This window comes from Canis lupus, chromosome 23 (assembly GCF_048164855.1).
Source record: "Canis lupus baileyi chromosome 23, mCanLup2.hap1, whole genome shotgun sequence".
NCBI classification, from domain to species: domain Eukaryota; kingdom Metazoa; phylum Chordata; class Mammalia; order Carnivora; family Canidae; genus Canis; species Canis lupus.
The window spans coordinates 6,677,218-6,692,916 of NC_132860.1; the positions used below are offsets into that span (position 1 = coordinate 6,677,218).

At 38.8% G+C, this 15,699-nt stretch overlaps 1 long non-coding RNA gene across 2 annotated transcripts in view; it reads right to left on the bottom strand.

Moving 5' to 3' along the window:
* Window positions 1–15,699, bottom strand: part of LOC140614660 (uncharacterized) — a 103,164-nt gene that overhangs the window by 65,521 nt on the left and 21,944 nt on the right. The window contains exon 3 of one of the 2 annotated variants that reach the window (XR_012015457.1): window positions 15,019–15,197. The exons of the other annotated variant lie outside the window; for it this stretch is intronic. This is a non-coding gene — a long non-coding RNA (uncharacterized lncRNA). The remainder of the gene's footprint in view (window positions 1–15,018; window positions 15,198–15,699) is intronic. 2 annotated transcript variants of the gene reach the window in all.

A 15,699-nucleotide genomic window follows, 5' to 3' on the forward strand; every position in this document is an offset into this window, starting at 1 on the left:
TGAATGCTTTCCTTAAAATCAGATAAAAAGCATGCTATTAGCATTGTAGTGTACATGCTAGCCATTGACAACAATAGAGGGAGAAAGGAAGGGAAGAAGGGAAGGAGAAGGGAAGAGGAAAGGAGGAAGAAATTAAAGGCATCCAGATTGGAGGATAAAAAGTGAAATTGTCTTTAAGACGGATAAAATTGTTCTACATATAGAATATATTAAGGGAATATTTTTTAAAATATAAGAACTCATAAATAGTTCATCAAGGTTTCAAAATATAAGATCAATATACATAAATTGTCTCTATTTCTATATACTGACAATGAACAGTCTGAAAATGAAATTAGAAAACAATTTCATTTACAGTAACATCAAAAACAAAAAAATACATAGGAATAAATTTGACAAAGGAAGCAAAAGACTTACATACTGAAAATTACAAACGTTGCTGAAAGAAATTGAAGGAGATCTAGGGGTGCTAGAGGTGTCTGGATGGCTCAGTCATTAAGTATCCGACTCTTGATTTCAGCTCAAGTTCATGATCTTAGGGTCTGAGATCAAGCCCTAAGTCCCCCTGGGTGTGGCACCTGCTCATGATTCTTTCTTTTTCCTTCTTCCTCTGCCCCTCCCACCCCTATTTCCCATTCAAAAAAAAAAAAAAAAAAAAGAAAGAGACAGAGAGATCTACATGAATAAAAGATAGATTGAAAGACTCAACATTAGTAGGGATAAAATTCTCTAAATTGATCTACAGTTTCAAAATAACCCCAATCAAAATCTTAGCAGGAATTTTGTAAGAATTGACAAATTGGACCTAAAACTTGTAAGGGAATACAAATGGTCCTGAATAAACAAAACAATTTTTTTAAAGATTTTATTTATGTATTTGAGTGCAGGGGGAGAGGCAGAGGGAGAGAGAGAAGCAGACTCCGCACTGAGCAGCCTGATGTGGGGCTCCATCAAAGGACCACAAGCTCATGACCTGAGCCAAAGGCAGATGCTTAACCAACTGAGCTGCCCAGGTGCCCCAACCAAAACAATTTTAAAAAATGAACAAATTTGGAGGACTTAAACTACCCAGTTTCAAAATGTACTATAAAGGTGGTACAGTAGTTAAGATAGTGTAATTTAAAAATAAGGATAAGCAATCCTAATGAATGGATTGAAAATATACAAATTTATATTTTATATTATATTATATTATATTATATTATATTATATTATATTATATATAAATTGAAAATATAAAAAGTAACCTTTATCTGTATGATCAATTAATGTTCAACAAAAGTGCCAAGGCTACTCAGTGGAGGATATTTTGCTGGGACAGTTAGATAGTTATATGAAATAGCATGAATTTAGAACCTTATCTCACATAATATACAAAAATTAACTCAAAATAGATCACAGACCTAAACATAAGAGCTAAAACTATACACCTTCCAGAAGAAAACACAGGAGAAAAACCTGGGTTAGGCCAAGAATCTCAGGTAGGAAAACCACAGCAAAATCCATAAAAAGAAAATGTACATATTGGACTTCATTAAAATTTAATTTATTTTATGCTTCAAAATGTATCATTAGAAAAGGAAAAGATAAGGTGTCTGCTGCCCACAGATATCTGTAAATCATGTATTGACAAAGGACTTTTGTCCGGACTATATAAAGAACTCTTTTGACTCAATATGAAAACATAGCACAATTTAAAATGGTCAAAGGCATGAGCGGATATTTATGAAAGAAAATAAAGAAGGTAGATGGCTTAGTATGTGAATAGATGCTCCATATTATGAGCCATTAGGGGAATGCAAATCAAAACGACCACACCATACACTTTACACCCACCAGAATGTTGAAAACCAAAAAGGCGACTGGCATCAGGTGTTGGTGAGGATGTGGAGGAAACAGAACTCCCATATATTGCTGGTGGGAATGTCAAAGTGGTACAGTTAGCATAGAAAACAGTTTGGCAGGTTACTAAAAAAGTTAAACTTTCTGAAATAGTCTCCTAGGGCCTCCATTAAAAAATTACCACAGACTGGGAAGCTTAACCAACAGAAATGCGTTTTCTTGAAGATCTGGAGGCTGAAAGTCCAAGACTAAGGTGTTGGCAGGTTTGGTTTCTCTCAAGGCCCCTCTCCTTGACATGCAGATGGCTGCATTCTCATTGTGCCCTTATGTGGTCTTTCCCCTACACTTGAGGAGCTCTGGGGTCTCTTTCTCTTCTTATAAAGACACTAATCAAATTGGATTAGGGCTCCACCTTTACAATCTCATTTCACCTTAATTATTTCCTTAAAGGCTCTCTCCCCAAGTAGAGTCACATATAAAGTTGAAAGGAACGCAATTCAGTCTATAACATGTAGCACACAATCTGGCAATCCCACCCCTATTTATCCACCAAAAAGAAATGAAAATATGTGTTTACACAAAGACTTGTATGTGAATATTCATAGTAGTGTCACTCGTAAGGGACATAAACATGACACCATTCTAATGTTCATGAACTGGTGAGTGGATAAACAAAACATAATCTATCCATCCAATGGAATAATACTTAGCGATGAAAAAGGAACACACTACTGACCTGCCACAGCATGGATGAACCTCGAAAACCTCTAAATGCAACCAGACTCACACACACACACACATGCGTGCACACACGCAAATTATGGGATTACATTGATGTGAAATATCCAGAAAAGACAAAGCTATAAAGACAAAAAAATAAATAGATGATTGCCTGAGGCTGGGTATGGAATTGGGAGATTAAAAACTGCAAAGGAACACAAAGGAACTTTTGGGAATAATAGAAATGTTTGAAAACTAGATTATGGTGATGGTTGTATAACTATAAATGTATCAACAATCATTGAATTGTCTACTTAGGTGAGTGAATTTTACGTTATATAAATTCAGCCTAATAAAGCTATGAGGGGGGGACATTAAGAAAAGAAATAGTAAAGAAAAAAAAAGAAAAAAAGAAATAGTATAGCAAGTCATGATAGAGTTAACCCATGAATCCTAACACTTTCTCCTCCCTCGTAGGTCATATTCCTTTATGGAAATGATTAAGTTTATTTTACAAGTATTTCTGGTCATTAGAAAACAACTCTGAAATGAGCTATTGACAATAAGACATTGGTTCTCAGGAGAACTCAAACATAATCCGAGGTGACTTTCTAATATGACTTTCTAACAATCTTTTTTCAGCACTGTTTGGTTTTGATTCAAGACCACAAAGTTAATTTCTTTCAAAATTTTAAAAGGATGTTGTCAAACATTTTTTTTCCCCAACAGCCAATTAGGAGCAAAATACAACATACCATTCTCATTTTTATTAAAGATCAAGGCCACATAGAAATCATACTATAGGTAAGATGTCAATTAGTTGTAAATTGCCTGTTGATGGCTGAATTCATTTATGAATTTTTCTTCCAGACTTTTCCCCTTATGGGAAAAACAATAAACAATGAGATGTTCTTTGTTCTTTGATTGATATTCCCGTTTTCAATCAGAATTTTTCAAGCATCTGTGGAAATGTTAATGTTGCTATGATGCTTTCTCAAAGCCCGGAGTCTTCACAATCCCTTTGGACCTGGACCCACTTCCCAAGCCAAAAGTCATTTCCAACTTTATGCTAGTAACTTAATTGTACCTTCTGATTTGTATGTCGTTGCTTAAAATTCCGTACAGTTTGGATAAACTTCTGCATCTAAAGCCAGTTCCTGTCTTAGGCCAAACTCTGAACTAAATTAACTTACCATAAACCCTGTGACCCCAGAGCTATATCAAACCATAACACCAGTGCCCAGTGTGCAAAATCAAAGTAAGACATGCAGTAAGAATGCCTTCCTGTGTCAGCTAATGAGGCATTTTTTCCCTAAAGTCAAAACCTCCTAGTAGACAGACATTTTTAATCATTTCATTTTTATACTCCAGGTTTCAAAGTTCAAATCCTAATTGCCACACGACAACCAGAGGAATACGATCTTTTTCTCTTTTAATTTCTCTAAATTGAAAGAAAAAAATGGAGATAAGCCAAGTGATAGAGAAAATCGAAAAAGAAAAAAAAAATCACTAGTTATAGCTGTAGGCTATAATTTAGGGAGTTATATAAGTTATAAGTTAAAGAGATCAAATTTGGACCCAGATTGATCTGGGTTTAGTTTCCGTGTTGCTCCTCATCAATGATGTCTCTTTGAGCAAATGACGTTCAATCTCTAATCTTAATTTCTTCACTGGTATATGGGTATAGGCATGACTCTTCCTCAGGATTATTCTGAGAACGAGGTGAGATACCACGGGGGGTTCACAACCTGAGATATTTGAATCGCCTTCGGGCTGACTGTGAAGTCCTTAAAAGTGCAACAGAATTTTTGTGTATAGAGTGTTCATAGTTTTCCTCAATTCTCAGAGGAGTTGGTGTGCTCAAGAGTCACTGACATGGGACCCATACGTGTTCAATGAGTGTAAGTTGGATGATCAGGTCTGAGAATGCGTTTATGAGGTCAGTAATCTCTTTTCTTCTCCATTCTGGAATAAATGGTTAGATTTAAAGTTGCAAAAAGAGTAAGATTCCCTTCTGAAGCCTCCTTTATACCACACGTGTAGATGCACTCAACGAGCAATGAGAGGCAGTCCCGCTTGGTGGTGGAGAACGTGGCCTTTGATTCCAGACTTGGCTCCCCAGTTACCATGTTTGACTTGGAAGGAGCCTCTAACTCCATGCGTGCTTCAGTTTTCTCATCTGTACAATGGGGGCAATAATAATATACACCTCATCGGGTTATTCTGAGCAAGCCTGCGAGAAGTGTGTGAGCCAGTGCCTCTGTCTTGGCAGACACTAAGAACAGAGGGAAAAAAACAAACAAACCAAAAAATGAGCTGAGCCCTATCCTCTTGGAACTCAGTTGAATGGAGCCTCCTTCAGTGATCTAGCCCAGGGGTCACCAACTTCCATTACGATTTGCTGTGGGAGCTGCTGGGCATTTGCTCCACTTGATGCTGGCTGGCTGTGGAAATGTGAGACCTCTTACCCTTTTTTATCTAAAGGATAATGCTACTTCCTCTACCTAAACAGCTTCTGCCCCTGCCCGCTCCCCCCCCCCATTTTTTATTAATCTTATTAATCTTTGAGCATATCAGAAGCTATTAGAATAATTTCAAACAGAATCAACTTTATATAGATGATAACAACAGCAATGATACTTGTTAACATTTAATGATTACCACGTGTTAGACTTCTGCTGGAAAACTTCTATTCATGAGTTGACCTAATCCTTGTGACACTTCTCTAAGATGGACAGTTCTCTGAGATACTGTTATTCCTATTTTACAGATGAAGACACTAAGCTGAGCTACTTTCTCATAGAGCGGCAATTACTTACCGGAGCCAAGGTTCAGATTCAAGTTCATCTCTTAATTACTCAAGGGTTTATTTTAGGTTCTGTAATTGAAGGGCTACCTTACAGAGGCTGTTCCTATTGTAAAATGCTGCCTTGGAAAATCCCACCATTATGTTTTTAATGCCAGCATTCCTGATAAAAGTGACGTGTTAAATCACTAGCACAAAGTGTTAGGGTTCTCCAGAGAAGCAGAACTTGTATGTGAGTGTGTATGTGTGTGCGCGTGCGTGCGCATGTGTGTATACACGATGACACAGATTTATTGTAAGGAGTTGGATCACACAATCATGGAAGCTGCTGAGTCCCAGGACCTGCCATTTACGAGCTGGAAACCGACGACAGCTAGTGGCATAGTTTCAGTTCAACGAAGGCCCTAGACTCAGGAAAGCCAGTGATGCAAGGTGTGATCTGAGTGCAAGAGAACACTGCTGTCCCAACCAGAAAACAGTCAGCTAAAGAGAGGGGATTGTCCTTTACTCTTTTTTGTTCTATCAAGACATCCGAAGGGTTGGATGAGGCTTACTCACATGGGTAAGGCCAATTATCACCACACAAGGTCTCGGGAAATAACTGTCCCTAGAGGCAAATACACATTTTCAACAAAGTACAGATACTGCATAACATAATTTACCAGCTATTAGTGAAATATTTTATTTATTTCTAACGTTCTACCTCATAGAACGCACAATTAAAACTCAAATTCTCAGGACGCCTGGGGAGCTCAGCGGTTGAGCACCTGCCTTTGGCTCAGGTTGTGATCCTGGGGTTCTGGGATCGAGTGCCACGTCGGGCTCTCTGCATGGAGCCTGCTTCTCCCTCTACCTGTGTCTCTGCCTCTCTCTCTGTGTCTCTCATGAATAAATAAATAAAATCTTTTTAAAAAACCCTCGTATTCTCTGTTAAACTCTTTCATGGTGACTAAAATTTGTGGATATCCAAAAAACTTGTGTTTTTCCTCCTGCTTTCTCTTCTTTTAATCTGAAATGATTTTCTTGTAGAGTTAAACTCAAGTCATTCGGGTCTAAGAGGTCATTTGATCTGTGCTCTAAAATTGCATTCACGTTTGTCTATGGTTTCTCAGAGTTCTTGCAAATAGTTCAGCAATTTTCTTGAAACTTTTAACCTATTGATTAATAAAGAAACCCTCAGAAAAGTACAGTGTTTGCACTTGTGTGCATTGAATTAATTTCAAAGTTAGTAACACGTTGTAGAATTTTCAAACTTATTTTCAGTGATATTAAGTAAATGAATACTCAGCAACACACAACATTCTTGACTACTTTCCTGCTAGCACAGGTCAAACTACCCAAGATTTCCAAGATTTGCCTGTTTGCATGTGCAGCATTCGCAGCTGCACCTGGTTCATCCAGAGACATCTGGGCCTTGGTTGTCAGGTCTTTGCTGTTACAAATACTTTTTGAATGAAACGTTGTTTTTCAGATTCTTTTCATAACCGGCTCTTTCTTATCTTTGAGTTCTTAGCTCCAATTTCACTTCTTTACAGAGGCCTTCTTGAAACATTCAGTGTAAAAGCACTGAACCTCACCCCCCAGGAAATTCATACATCTTAGTGTTTTCTTCTTCACTAAGAATCTCCGGTCTGAATGGCTAATTTGTTTATTTATTAAAACCTGTCTTCTCTCTAATGAAAGCTCTTAGTGCCTGCTCCATAGTAGTTATGCAATAAACATAAAATAAATAAATGAGCTAATGAATTAATGCTTATGCTTTTGTTGCCTGAAAAGATCATGGGGAAAAACCCCTTAGAATATGTTCTGAATATTTTATTGCCTAAAATGTGTTTTTTAAACTTCTCTTTGGTGATAGGCGGGAGTAAAGAGCTTGAAAACCCTGAAGCCCCCAAGGGAATGGGACACTGGGGTGAAACTGTGGTGAGGGGTGTCAGAGAGAGTAGGGAAGAGGACCATGATGGTAGAAGGTTTGGGGAGATAATACTTTATGGACCTTTCTTATTTTTGCACTGTTTGCAAGCAAAGACAAAACTAGGCTGCTTGCCCTAGTTCCATGTTTTCTCTTGGAGGATATTTGTATGGTCTTGGAAGATAGAGATAGTGTCTCCATTCAGACCAACAGTCAGGTTTGGTAACTGTCCACTATACTGAAAGAGATGTCTCCTTCCTGGGCAAAGGTCACAGAAAATCTGGATGCTCGGTCAAAACATCTGAGGAAGATATCTGGTTTCCCACTGATTTGTAAGGTATTCTGCTCACTTTGAGTTTCAGATTGCTGATTTTGTAAAAATGGTTTCAGCAAAATATGCCTGAAGAACAGTGCTGAGGAATAAATAAGATGACATAATGACTTGTATCATAACAGGCACATTTTAGGAGCTCACCTCCCGCCTATTTCTTTTCTTTGCTCCCCTTCCTTCTTCCTGTATTCCATCCTGCATTTCTTAAACTGTCTTCAGAAAATCAAAATGCCCACAGTTCTTTGGAAGATCTCGACCCACCTCAAATTGTAAAAAAACTGATATTCATGGAACTCATCCACATAGATTGAGCCTAAATTCCTCTCTCTCTCTCAAAAAAAAATCCCAATCACCTCACAGAGGCCTACATAATCATAAGCAAAGTCTTCTAACATGAGGTCTTTCACCCCGATATCTTTCTCCACCTTATTAAATATATGTGGGTCACCTCACCCAGTGAAAAGAAGAGAAGGGATGTGTCAGTGTGAAATACGTTCAATTGTAAAGAAAAGAAAACCCAACAAACAGTTTTAAAAAGTAAGGATTTATTGGGCTCATATGAAAAGAAGCCCCCAGGCCAGTTAGTTTAAGTGTAATGATGATATCAAAGTTCTTTCTAAGCTGCCATCCTTAACTTGCAGACTTTTGCCTCAAGCTTGTGTTTTCTTGGGAACATCAGATGAATTACACCAACAGCGCCCATTTAACTCTCCAGTAACTCTTGAACTCTTCCCCTTAATGTTCTTTAAAATTTCCTTAACAGCATTTACGGACCCAATAGCTCTTAGCCTCAGAGGAATCCTACTCAATGGGGCTCCACTTCAGGCCCCATTTGGAATGAACATTGAAATCTGCCACCAGCCTTTTGCCACTTTTTCTCTATCAGGAGGGCACAACGACTCTTGGGTGATATTTCCATACCCTGCTGTGGTACCAAACTCTTTCTTGTTCCTGGTAGAATGCTCATTAGATTGTGTTACTCCACTGACTAATAGGTTTGTTATGTTGAAATTCAGCATATCAGTACCACTGATCTCATCTTGGGTCAGACCCTTTTATTCCTCAGAGAACCCCAAGAGTAGTTTGCCCTATTCAGGAATAACAGTCACAAGGGAAGAAATGCCATGTGACCCTATGTCACCACCCCCCTGCCCACAGACATGATGAGGTGCAAACAGATGTCAGTCCTAAAAGTTGGGGCACTGGAAAGGAGTGGGTATGAGGAAGAAGGACAGAAGGAGTATGTCCCTTAACTGCAGAATTAGACAACTGCTTACATGTCAAGAAGATGTAATTCACTGTCAGAAGACAAGAATACCATGCCTAAGCAGTCCAGGGCAGCTGCATCAGCTCCACACAGAATCAAGAATCCAAGTCTTTCCATCTCTCCATATCACCATCATTTCTGTACCACTCGTTTCTCCTGCCTCATAGTTACAAGATAGCTGCTGATTCTCTTGGCCACCATCCACTCTTTTTGTTTTTAAGATTTATTTATTTGAGAGAGAGAGAATCTCCAGCAGACCCCGGCTGAGCACAGAGCCAGAGATGGGGCTGATTCCATGACCTTGAGATCATGACCTGAGCTGAAATCCAGAGTCCGATGCTGAACCAGCTGAGCCACCCAGGTACCCCAGCCATCATCCTCTCTTATTTTTATCACGTAACAGTGTCACATGGCCACCTCCAGTTGTGAGATCGTCTGGGGCATAAAATGTTTTTGTTGCAAAATTTGGCTTCTGATAGCAAGGAAGGAGGGAATGGATATTGTGCAGATAACTAGCAACATCTGCCACATGATAAACTGGGAAGTGGAGACTATGCAAGCTTTATAAATTACATCTGTCTCCATTTACTGGCTATGGTCACATTTTGAATTATTTTCTATTGAATCCAATGAATGATCTTTAAGTCTCATTTAAGTTTTAAAGTTGAGACAAAAATCCTGTATTTCTTCCACAAAACCCTGATCACTTCCCTCACATCCTGAACTCCTCCATCGCTCACTGTTGAGTCCCATGCCATTATGTCTAAAGTCTTCGGTCACAACCCACTGAAACCCATAGCAGTCAAATGGTTAAAACCAGAGTTCCTAGAAAATTCACCTGTAGGTGATTAGCTAAAGCCATCTGAAAAAGTAAGGTATTTCACTGCTTGCCACATAACATTTCTCCAGCCCCAGCCCCCGTAAAAATAAAATATCTTTAATGGAAGCCAACTCATTACCCCATAAAATTACTACAACACATGTGCTTGAAAATGTAAGACAGATATTCTTAACTTGGCATTCCGTAGTGAACCACAGAAATGCTCTCCAAGAAGTGATTTCATTTTGTTAGTTTTATATTTAAAGTCACATTTTTGGCAGGCAATCCCAAAGACAAAATTTGGGGGGCAAAGTGGCCTGTGGGATAGATCTCAGACTTTTGGTTGCTTTCCCTCCTTGGTTTGGATAGTTTACCTGTCCCGTGTACGTGACACATTGAAGTGTCTCGAAGCCTGGCTCTGTGCTTCCTAGCTGTCGACCCTCTCTTGCGAGCCTTCCTCCTATCCTCCATATTAAGTATAGTTTATTACTTTAGCACACAGTCTGGATATAAAGCAGTCTGGATCTGAATTGCTACTTTGGTACTTAGTAGTAGTAGTATGACTTTGGACAAATTACCTAGCCTACTTTTGCCTCAATTTACTCATATATAAGGTAAGGATCACAATAACATCTACCTCATAAAGCTATTATGAGGAATACATGAGCTAATATATGAAAGCTCTTAATAGTGCCTTACATGTAACTTATGTAAGTGGTAGTTATTATTATTATTATCATCCAGCTGGATAACAGGAAATGACCTAAATTAGCCAGCATAATGACTCCCCAAAGTAAGCCTCTTAAAGCCAGAATGAAAGTATCCTGTAGAAATATGTGCAGAAGGGGGCAGATATGGGTAGAAGAAGGGACTCAGGAAGCTGAGTGATCGTGAAAAGTTGCCTGGGATCAGAAACGTTATTTCCTCTGAATGCTTAGCGATGATAACATTTTAGAGTATAGAAGAACCTCGGAGTTTATCTCACACAGTTCCTTTATCTTATAGAGGAAAGACTGGTACGCAAGTTACTATAAGGTTACATAAGAAATTAGTGGACATCTGGTACTATAATTCATGTCCTGGCCCCTGATGCAGTGATCATTTTTCTACATCAAGGTGAGAAAATTTCTTCGTTCCTTCTCAGGTGAGAGTGAGAGGAGGAACGGAAGTGCCATCTGACATAGGCCATGAATCCCAGCGATATCTGCTTACGAAGGGGCCCATTCCAACTCAAGAACATTTACTTAACACAACATCTTGATATTCCAGAAGTTTTTAGGCTTGGATCTCTACAGCTATTTATTCAGCTGATTGTCTACCTCCATTTCTTATTGTGAAATATGCAACTTTTAAACAATAGTGTAGAGGTAACTTGAAATCTTCGAGAAAGGCCAAAGGATGTGTTACTTTTTCTCATCTGGAGGCCAAATTGATGATCTCTCTTGTTCCTGTTCCCATCTCTGTTCCTAGAGTGTAGCTATTGATTTCAGAATAATGCCCAGTACTGTGATATATTCAGTATCAATATATACATTAGTATGGCATTTCATTTCCCAAAGTGACTTCACAATCTCCTTTAACTGTCCCAGCTATGCTTTATCATCAGAAGCATCCCCACTTGACAGATAAGGAAATCGAGACTTAAAAGGGATTCAGGGACTCTCTTTCAAGATCCTATGAGTGAAGGCGAAGCCTGATTTAAGAAACAGGTTGTCTGAGTCATTCCCTCTTTCATTCAATTATTCTACCAATATTAATGTGTGCTTTCTATGTGCACTGAGAATACAGTGGTGAAAAGGTCGCTCAAGGTCCTTGCTCTTATGAAGCTTACCTCATGGCTGGGTCAGTTCAGTTCCATTTTAACACACAGTGAAACTATTCATTGCCATCAGTGCATTTACAAACTAGGTAAAGAAGCAAAATATACCTAAGGGATCAGGGTTAGGGAAATAGGGTTATTTGCAAGATAATTTAATGTAAAACAAATGATAAATGGGCTAAAGTGAATAAGGTAGTGACCGGGGGTAATCACAATGGTGGAAATAACTGAGAAGGACCACCTGGAGAAAGTCAGTCTCACTGCCTCCCTTCCTGCCCCCCTGCCCTTGTCACTCAACACATCCTAGTCCCACCCACACTGGATTGCTTTCATTTCTTAGCACACCCCTGTGCTATTTTATCCTGCCTTGCTACTGTTCCCGTTCCCCATACACCTTTCCCATTATTTCTTTTTAAATAATTGACATACTTTTCATTTTATTCACTCTTCAAAGTCTCATTCCCAAAACTGATAAAATCAACACTTTCTTAGGAATTTTCATATTTTATCCAATAGCTGGGGCCTCCTGAGAAATAAGTGTCTCTGGGTAATAAAAAGAAAAAGTCAATTTATTATAAACTGGAAAATTTTTTCATCCTCATGAAATCAAAAGACTATAAGAGAAAGAGATGCAGTAGCTCACTGATTCAACATATATTTTTTTTTTATTGTGTACTAACTATCCTATTTTCCTAAGTAAAAATACATCATTGAATATAAGGGCCATCCTCTTGTGAAGCTTTAATTACAGTGAGGAAAACAGATAATGACCATATATAATAATATAAATATATAGCTTAAAATTATTGTGAGTGTAAAAAATTAAAAAGGTAAAGGGATTGTGCCTGAACGGAGAGTGGACATTTCGGTTGACTCCCTAGCACTTAATCCACCTTCACTAGAGAAATAGCAACAATGTGATTTGAGGAAGGGACCTCAGGCTCTTAATACTATGAATACACCCCACTCACCTTATTAATGATTGGGTCAAGCATAATCAGGTGACACAAAAAAAAAAAATCAGGTGACACAGCTCTAGCCAATGAATGAAAAACAATTTTGATGCAGGCATTTGAGAGTTTTGGTTTTATTTTAAAGAAACAGTCGTGAGCAATAAGTAGCCTTCTGGTATTAATAAGAAACCGATAGCCCAGATGTTTCCTGGCCTCATTGTACAATCATGAAAGAAACCAGCTTTAGAAAGAAGATGATGCTGGGGCGCTTGGGTGACACAGTCAGTTAAGCGTCCAGCTCTTGGTTTTGGCTCAGGTTGTGATCTCAGGGTCGTGAGATGGAGCCCTGCCTGGGGTTCTGTGCTCAGCACAGAGTCTGCTTCAAATTCTCTGTCTTCCTCTACTCTTCACCCCACCCAGCCTCTCTCTCTCTCTCTAAAATAAATCTTTTTTAAAAAGAGAGAGAGAGATGATGTTGTAGAAGCTAGAGTGAAGAAAAGGAAACATGAAACTCAATCCCATTCAGGATTTCCTTTTGTGTGTTTCTATTGTTTAAGTGGATTTGAACCACATTCTCTTTCACTTGGACCTGAAAGCAAATGGTTGGGTGGTCAGGTAAGACCACTCTGAAAATGTGGCATTGGAATTGAAGCCTAAATGAAGAGAAGGAGGCAACTGGTCACCTAGAGGATTTGGAAACAGCCAATATAGAGACCCTAGAGGGGGGAAGAAATAATCATCAGCCTCTTGAGGAACAGAAGGAAGGCAGTGTGGTCAGAGAAGAGTGAATGAAGGGCAGTAGGGGATAAACACACATGGAAAGTCAGGCGAGAGTCAGACCATCTAGAGTGTTGTAGACCACAGTAGAGGTGTAAGCCAACATTCATCCAGAATCACAATATCCCTTCTCTGAAAGGTACAATAGGAAAATAATTTTTGATACTCATTCTTTCTGAAGTCATAGATTTTTTTTTTAAATGCCCTCCATGGCGAAGAGCACCTCAAATGTGCTTTAGCCTTCCTCAGCCGTTCTGGAGCTGAGACCCACATCTCGATGTTGAAGATCCTAAGCTATCCAATTCTGACAGAACACTGAAAAATGCACATCCTTTTTAGGATTACAAATGCCCATAGGCAAAGAGGTGGGCAGAGAAGCTATGATTGTAAAAAACTTGTTTAGACAAATGGAAAGGGAGAGAGGAAGGCCAATATCCATATTTCTGAGTATAAAAACAATTCCTCCATAAGGTAATTTTCAAATACTCAGAGATGATTCGAGAATAAGTGTTAAATGTCACTGCTCATCTTCACAGTTTGTTTCATCACTATAAAATTGTCTCTAAATCCTTAACATACAGTAAAAATAATGGTTCCTTACTTTATTTCACCTGTATAGCAATGATTTGTACTTATTCTACTTCAAACCTAATATTTCAGTCATGTCCATACAAATCTATCTTCCCCAGTTGATTGTGAATTCCTGAAGGAGAGAGACAACTTTAAAAACTTTTTGTTGGGATCCCTGGGTGGCGCAGCGGTTTGGCGCCTGCCTTTGGCCCAGGGCGCGATCCTGGAGACCCGGGATCGAATCCCATGTCGGGCTCCCAGTGCATGGAGCCTGCTTCTCCCTCTGCCTGTGTCTCTGCCTCTCTCTCTCTCTCTGTGACTATAATAAATAAATAAAAATTAAAAAAAAAAAAAATAAAAACTTTTTGTTAAAAAAAAAGAAAAAAAATATATATATACATATATTTTACTTCCTCTTCACCTGAGAGCTCTAACAATATAACAGAAGCTCAGTACATTTTTCTGGTAAATTAAAGGCTCATTAATCGCCACTAAACACTGACAGAGACGCTACAATTTCATTCTTCAACAATCATATCACACAAAATGCACACTGCAGAAGCTCATTCCAGCATTTTGTGACAAAATTTCATATAAAGGAAGGATTCTCTTTCGACTTTGGAATAAATGCATTTTGCTACCTAGGAAATTGGACAGCTGTCTGAGTTTCTGAACCAATAGTTCATTTATTTCATAGACGCAACTACTGGAAATTGCAAAAATTATCACAATATTCTTCAAGTATCAGTTTCTTTAACCAGTCAGTTCCTGGCATCCCAGATTTGGTTTTAGTGTCCCTCCTCCCATGTGTTCCTGCAGCAGCCTGGTTTATATGGCTCCACCATATCTGGTAGATACACACAGTACATGTTTGGCTGGTTGACTAAGAGAAATTAACTGACATCCAACTCCCTTCCCACCTCCAAGCTCTTACCAAGGAGTTAATCTAAATAATGTCTTCCTCTTATCTTTGATACAATAAAAAAAATACACACATGTTGTTGACATTTATAAGTAGCATACACTGTGCTAATAACATTCACACGCATTCGTTCATTTCATTTCATCTCAAGACTTTCCTATCCACATCCAGCGATCCTTCTCCCATCCTTCCCCATCTCCATCACGAAGCAGTGGAAACAGAAACACAAAACGATCAATCTGGAAGGCCCAGGAACAAATGCTTGTCAAAACTACTCACTGATGTTCAATATACTTGACACTTCGAGTCTAGGAATCCCTTGACAGCAGGGGGAGCATTCGTTCGGTGGTCTTTCTAGCCTCCTACCGTCATGGCCAACAAGCATGAAGCTCCCCAAAAAGGCCAATTGAACTGAAGGCAGAAGGATCATCTCTCTGGGAAGATCTCCAATGGGAAGGCTACAAATACAAGAAAAAAGAGTTGGTTTTCCAGCCAAGCCAAAAATTTTCCTTGCTCAGGTATCTCTTTTCCTCACTTCTCCCACTTAATCAAGGTTTTACTGAAACAATAAATAATGCATTCATTAAAGTCAGGTTCTCTTGCAGACTGTTAACATTTTTAGTCTCTCTTTTGATTCTTCCTTAATAGCTCTAACGTCATCTGAACTTTTCAGTTCAAAATGGGATATGTGACCGTGTTTATTCTCCTATTTGCTGGACATTTCAACAAGCAAACTTGGTTCAGCTTTAAGCTTTTGACAAAAAAAAAAAAAAAAAAGTGTTCTTGCAGCTGCTGAGCCATCCTGGGTGAATCAGGACGAGCTCCCACAATTAATTTCTGAGGCTTTATACCTGTCAGAGAGAAACTGCAAGTGACTTCATTGGAAGAATGTCAGTGTCGGGCCTATCATTACATGCCAGGAAATAGCCTCGGTCCCTCTCGTCAGTTCCACATGAGGTA